This window comes from Notamacropus eugenii, chromosome 4 (genome assembly GCF_028372415.1).
Source record: "Notamacropus eugenii isolate mMacEug1 chromosome 4, mMacEug1.pri_v2, whole genome shotgun sequence".
NCBI lineage: Eukaryota > Metazoa > Chordata > Mammalia > Diprotodontia > Macropodidae > Notamacropus > Notamacropus eugenii.
The window spans coordinates 4,793,861-4,801,300 of record NC_092875.1 but is presented as its reverse complement, the minus strand read 5'-3'; the positions used below and the strand labels follow the sequence as shown (position 1 = coordinate 4,801,300).

Below are 7,440 nucleotides of genomic sequence, written 5' to 3'. Positions count from 1 at the left end.
AAAGGGAGGAGTTGCTTGGAGATTCTCAGGAGAGAGGCCAAGGGCAGGAATGAGAGAGCAGAACAAGGTTTCTGAGGGCAGCCCTGACCTGAGCACACAGTGAGCAGTAAGAGACAGACAGGAAGCCAGACCATGGTGCAGAGGACCCTAAGATCTCTGCTCCCCAAACAGCACACAGCTAGGCCTGGCGTCTTCCAGGTCCTTCTTATCGTCTTCCTGAAGCCTGGGTTGGGTTTTGGGTGGGAGGGGCTGAATTCAAATTTCTGCCTTAGGCAGGCTCGTTTTAACCAACACCATGTCACACCTCTGGGGTCACAGGTCTATGGGGAGGGTATGTCTTTCATGGGGAAGTCATGGTGTGTTGGGATTTCTTGTCCCAGCCCAGCAGAGATGTCACTCATGAGTGATTCCAAGAGTTAGAGCAGCCACACACACAGCCAGCTGGGCTGATGCCCCCTCAGATACCCAGGTTCAGCATCTCATTTCTATGTGTCTCAAACCAGTCCCACAGTGTCACCTCCTGACTGTAGGTCCTCAACCTACCATACCCTTGTTAGCCAACTTCAGAGGAGCATAGGCAGAATGAGACCCTTGCTTGCTGCTCACCAGGTCTCCAACCCACTGTCTGTTCACAGGACAAAAGGATGGATTGGCTCAGCAGAGGAGAGCCTTGGCGCCTATGTGTGGAGAGGACCAAGTCCTGAGAACTGGCTTTTTTCTGACTCTCCAATTTGGCTTCTTCTGCTTCATTGCTCTTCAGTCACATATGTTCAAGTGAGGACATCTATTGGTTTGGCGACAGCACCATACCTTTCAATGTGTGCTGAAAAAAATGAACCAAAATCCTGAGACTGCAAAGGGTCTTTGAGTGTAGTGAAGTCAGGGTCATTTCTGTCCACACTGGGCACATGTTCACACCTCTTTCTGATATGGTGTTGCCAAATACGTGAGTATCTCTACAGCTCTATGGATTATCCACTGAAAGTAATTACCCATTTCTTCAGCCTGATCATACATTTTCAGCATCTTTTCTCATATTCTTTCAGACTTTTCCCAAAGGGTACGACATCATCAACACATACAGAGAGGAAACTTCTCCAAGTAATGGTCCTATCAGTCATTCAAGGTGATGGATGCCTTCAAGGTGACTCAGTACATCTGTGTAAACAAGGAAAATCTTGTTGGACAGACTGATAAAGAAGTTTTTACCTTCCCCACCTCTACCATAGGGATCTGCTGATACAGATAAGGAATGAATGGACATCAAATTCTTTATTAAGTGCTTACTATTCTAGTACCCTGTTGAACACTGGGGATCCACCTGAAAAATGAAGCCAGTCCCTGTTCTAAAGGAGTTCCCCTTTTTCTGCAGAATTTCAACGTTAGGTCACAGAGAAAGATCCCATGGTCCTGAGAGTGTAGCAAATCAGAAGGTCATGACTCTTCTTTACCTTCATTTGTATTGCTGAAATAATATTGCTTTGTGGTCGGAATCACTTCAGATAGCTGGAGCCTTTGGGGACCAGAGCCTTCTTTTCTAGGTCTTCCTCATTTGTGACTGCAGTACCTGTAGGAGTACTTGGCAGGCTGAATCTCCACAAGATAGTATCTGAACTTTTTGAGTATGGACCATTTGCTGGGAGCATTGCTCTTCTTTTAGCTTTAGGGTTCAAAATTCAGCACTATTTTTCTTATGACCGTAGGGAAGTGAGAAATCAAATTAATTATAGTTGTTTGACGTGCTTGGCACATGCTACTTCTTTTCTGCCCAAATGGTGGTGCAGTTAATACTTTCTTGTAGGTTGTCTTATCTGATCTGTGGGTATCAGTTGGTTGACAGTTGCTGAGGACAGCTGACCCTCTTTTCCAAGAGTTATTCCCATGGATGATGGCTGTGATGACTGACTTAAAAAAAGGACCCCTTGTATGAGGGTTGCTGCTACTCTTTGTTCACTTGTGGTTGTCAGCATTTTTGTGGCAGCTGGTAAGCAGATGTTGTTGCTGTCACTGAGGTAAGTGAATAGCTTGTCTAAAATGATATCTCCCCTTAAGGATGGTTGTGTAGTTTTGGCTGTCCATTGGTATGGCATTTCACGAAGCACTACTGTTCCCATAGTTCCTGTGTTCAGGTTTTCTACTGTCTCTTTTAGTGTCTATGAGGAAATGGTGATCAGTGCAGCAGCAGTGGTTTGACTTGCTTGGCATAGGCAACACTATGTCTTTTCCTTAGCCATCCTGGCTCCTTAAAATTTCATGAAACCCTTCTCATCAATTAATAAATCGTTAAGGACCTCTTGTGTCCTGGCTTGATATATGACTCCACTGCCTTGCTTTTGTTCAAGGCCCAATCATTCCAACGAAGAGTGATGAGGAAAATGACTTGACCCTTAAAAAATATAACCAAATCACAAATATTTCCAAGAAAACATTATGAGATGTACAATCAGAAATTTTCATTATATTAAATTAAAAAAAGTTTTTGTATAAACAAAACCAGTGCAACCAAGAACAGAAGGAAAGCAGAAAGCTAGGAATTTTTTTTTACAGCAAATATTTCTGATACAGGCCCTATTTCTCTAACATATAGAGGACTGGGTCAAATATAAAAGAATACAAGTCATTTCCTGCTTGATCCATGGTGAAATGATATGAAGAAATGGTTTTCAGAAAAGTAAATCAAAGCTATCAATAGTCAAATAAAAATTCTTTAAAAACTATTTATTAGAGAAATGCAAATTGAAAAAATTCTGAGGTACCCCTCACACTTGGTTGCTGTCCTTCATTCTTGAAAAGGGCCAAAATGACATCACCATGATAAATGAAGTTTCAATGTTTCTGACTGTGGTTAATCAGAACAATACAAGCTCAGAATGCTTTACCACCGATTAGGCACAGGTAGTCTGTGTGAACCTTTGCGGTGGTTACTACAAAATTGAACATCCTATGTTTTCTTTCTGCTGTTTCAATTCTGCTTTGCTCATAGAGCACAGCACCTTTTTCTGATGTGGGCATGCCTTGCTGAGCGGTCCTGTGCCAGGCTCTCCCATGTTGCACAATCAGATCCAAAGTTCTTGAGAGAGAACTTAAGAGCATCTTTGTATCGCTTCCTCAGACCACCATATGATCGCCTGCCCCATATGAGTTCTCTATAAAATAGTCTTTTGGGCAAGCATGCATTTGGAGTTTGAACAATGGGGCCAGGTCATAAGAGTTGTGCTCTCTGAAGCACAGTCTGAATGTTTAGCAGTTTAGTTCAAGCAAGGACCTCAGTGTTTGGCACCTTAACCTTCCAAGTGATCTTCTGAATCTTCCTAAGACAGTTCAAATGGAAACAATTCAGTTTCCTGACATGGCTCTGGTAGACTGTTCATGTTTCACAAGCATGCAACAATGAGATCAGGACAACAGCTTTGTAGACCTTCAGTTTGGTAGTCATTCTAATACCTCTTCTCTCCCAAACTTTTCTTCAGAGTCTCTCAAACACAGAGTTAGCTCTGGCAATGCATTTGTCAACTTCATTGTCAGTGTGTACATCCCTGGAAAGTACACTACCGAGGTAAGTGAACTTATCTACAGCATTCAAAACTTCTCCATTGGTTGTAACTGAAGGTTTCATTTATGAATGGTGTGTTGGTGTCTGATGGAGCACCTGTGTTTTCTTGGTATTGATTATTAGTCTAAAATTAACACAGGTAGAAGAGAATTGATCCATACTTTGTTGCATCTCACCTACAGAGGCTACATTGAGTGCACAATCATCTGTAAACAGAAAATCATGAACTAACACTGTTCACTTTGGTTTTGGCTTGTATCCTTTTGAAACTGAAGACTTACCATTGGGATGGTAGCTGACCTTGATGTCGTGTTAATCCTCACTGAAAGCATTTGACAAGATTGTTGCAAACATCATGCTAAAAAGCATGAGAGCAAGCACCCAGCCCTGTTCTACTCTAATGGTGACTAGGAAGGCACCAGAACAATGTCCACTATCTCCAACCTGGGTTACCATGCCATCATGAAATTGAAGTGTGATACTGATGACCCTTTCTGGGAAACCAAATTTTGACATAATTTTCCATAAGCCCTCATGACGAACAGAGTCAAAGGTCTTGGTCAGATCTACAAACATTGTATATACACCTCTGTTTTGCTTCTGGCAATTCTCCTAGAGTTGTCGAGTTCAGGGTGTGTTTGGGGAGGACCAGTAGCTTTGGCGTGATGACTGCCAAGCCCTTGTCAGGGATCTTTCCATCTTTGGTGTCCACCTGTTCCACCCCACTCTCATCTGTGGCTCCAAGGAGCAATTGCATGCACAGAGGCCATACCCTGTTAAACTGTTTGGGCAGATGTGCCAGACCAGTTTGAGGGTAAATAAAGGTCTCAAACCCATTACTGAGTTAGGGGAGTGTCTAACTCAAGAATATGAAGACTTCTCCTGGTCGAATGGGCAAATGAGTACAACTTGTTCCAACGGCTATGAAGGCAGCTGAAGCAGGTGACATGGAGTGCTTTAGAGCTTGGTTAGACACCGAAAATGCCAAGGTCGTCCACTGCATCATGAGCCATTGCCAGTTTTTTTGACTGTGTCCTGAGACTGGACTGTGATGATTCTGGAGGAGAGAATGAGGATGGCAACTTCATGCAACTCTGCCTCTCTTAAATAAAATTTATTCACAAATCAAAAGACGTCACCCCTCACCTATCAGATTGTCTAATATTGTAGAAAAAATGATAAATATTGGAGAAACTGTGGGAAAATTGGGACACTAGTGCAGTGTTAGGGAAGTTGTGAACTGATTTCACCACTCCGGACATTTATTTGGAACTGCGGTCAAAGCAATATAAAACTGTGCATACCCTTTGTCATAGCAACACCACTACTACAGCTATAGCTCACAGAGAGAAAAAAAGGGATAGATAGCGTATGTAGATAAGGATTTATAGCAGCCTTTTTTGTGTTGGCAAAAAATTGAAAACTGAGGAAATGCACATAAATTGGGGAATAGGTGAGCAATCTGTGGTATACGATTGTAATGGAAAACTACTGTGGTAGAAGAAATGATGAGCAGGATCATTTCAGAGAAAACCAGAGAAGACTGACATGAGCTGATACAAAGTGAACTGAGCAGAACCAGAAGAACATTGTACACAATAATAACAATATCACACAATGATGAACTGTGAATGACTTAGCTATTCGCAGCAGTTCAGGGATCCAAGGGAATCTCGAAGGATTCATGTTAAAAAATATCTCTGGAGAAAAAAAAATTAATGGAGTCTGAATGCGGATAAAATCGACACATTTTCACTTTATTTTTTCATGGTCTTTTGTTTTGCTTTGTTGGGTTTGTGTTTTCTTTCAGAACATGATTAATATTGACATGTGTTTGGCATAATTTCAAATATATAACCTATATCAAAATGATTTTCAACACATAGAGTGGGAAAGAAAAAGAAAAATAGGGAATTTAGACCTCAAAATTAAAAAAATGAATGTTAAAAATTGATTTTGCACATAATTGGGAAAAATAAGTATTACTCAAAAAAGGAATAAATCTCAATACCAGTTTCATAGAAAGTAAACTTAAGTAGTGTTTGGTGTATTAACAGAGTTCTCATGTCTTCATTCTCTTTCTTAAGCCTACATGGTGTGCCAACTTTGGACATCAGAACCATCTGCACTGAAGCCTTTCCAGCAGGAGACAATGGGTTGGCTCTTTGTTTTGTTCCAAAACATGTTTCCACTTTTTGGTACAGATCATAAAGAAGAGATCAAAACTCTATCACCCTTCCTGATATGCTGATGATCATAACGTCTTGTATGGTCATTCTACAAACTTGAGGAACTCCTTCAGTTTCTGAGATTCAGAGGAACAGTTGCATCCCAGTGACTCAGGTTGGTAACTCAGCCAGCGGCATCTCCACAGCTCGAAAACCATCGTTTCTGGCTTCTTGGGAGATATTTACAGCCCAGAGCTATCTTCAGTCACATAGATTTCTCATCCCACTTATTACCTTCAACAACTCCCCTTATCTTTGTCATTTCCAGCTTTCTCCATCCCTCCACCTTGATATGGCAAATAAGTTTAATTTTGAGAGTGCTATTAATATTGACCTTACTTTGTTACTTTTATTTTACTATGTTACTATTATTTTAATTGTTACCTTATTCTCATCTTTCGTGACGCAGTTCAGATAGAATCCATCTGAGGACAAATATCCATCTTGTTACCCTTTTACATTTATTTCTTTTTGTGGGGGAAAACAAAGACTGAATTTTGTAATTGAACAAAATGTGAGGATATCAGCCTATTTTAAGTAGATTCAGTAAAGTATGATGACTGGAAAACTCATCCAGTGTGCACACTATTTTAATTTTTTTATACTTCTTTCTCTGATTTAAAAATAACTTTAATTGACGATTTCTGTTTCCCATGAATCCCGTAGTATCCCATCAATCTCTCCCTCTTCTACTTCTCCTCCATTAAAGCCATGCCATTTGATAAATAGTATTTTTAAGGAACTTATATTGTTTTAAAATTATTTTTAATTTTCAACATTTACGTCTATGAGATTATGAGTTCCAAATTTTCTCCACCTCTCTCCCCTCTTACCACCCCAAGACACCATATAACATATATTAGAAGAATTGGAATGAATGGGAGAAATCATGAGAAAGAAGAAAGAAAAAAAGAGAGAGGAAATCATAAGCTGCAATCTGCATTTAAACTCCACAGTTTTCTTTGGATGTGGACAGCATTTTTCATCATTTATCTTTTAGAGTGGTCTTAGATTATTGCATTGCTAGGAAGAGATAAGTGTATCAAAATCAGTCATTGCACAATATGATTATTTCTGTGAACATTGTTGTCCTAGTTCTGGTTACTTCTCTTTATACCCATTCGTGTAAGTCTTTCTATGTTTTTCTGAAGCCCACCTGTTCATCATTTCTTATGGAACAATACTGTTCCATAACATTCATATACCACAACTTGTTCAGCCATGAAAGGCATCCCTTCACTTTCCAATTCTTTGGCACCACAGAAAACTTCTATAAATATTTTTGTACATGAGGTCCTTTTCCTATTTTTATGATGACTTTTGGATACAGACATGGAAATGGTATTGGATCAAAGGGTGCCCTTTGTCTATATTTATCCCTTCTAAATCTCATCGTCCCTTCTAAGGATGTAAACATTGTGCCCTTATTAAATATCGTGTCGGGTTCCCCTTTCTTGTTTACCTTTATGTACCACTCCTGAGTCTTGTATTTGAAAATAAAATTTTCTGGTAAGCTCTGTTTTTTCATCAGGAAGGTTTGGAAGTCCCTTATTTCATAAAATGTCCATTTCCTCCCCTGGATGATTATGATCAATTTCACTGACTGGTTGTTCTTTCATTGTAATCCAAGTTCCTTTGCTTTATGAAGTATCATTTCCC

The 7,440-nt window shown here is 40.0% G+C and overlaps 1 long non-coding RNA gene across 1 annotated transcript in view; it reads left to right on the top strand.

The window, feature by feature from the left end:
- Window positions 1-354: 354 nt before the first annotated feature.
- LOC140498861 (uncharacterized) overlaps window positions 355-7,440 on the top strand; it is a 53,550-nt gene continuing 46,464 nt past the window's right edge. The window contains exons 1-4 of the long non-coding RNA XR_011965194.1: window positions 355-946; window positions 1,047-2,012; window positions 3,471-3,556; window positions 5,641-5,896. This is a non-coding gene — a long non-coding RNA (uncharacterized lncRNA). The remainder of the gene's footprint in view (window positions 947-1,046; window positions 2,013-3,470; window positions 3,557-5,640; window positions 5,897-7,440) is intronic.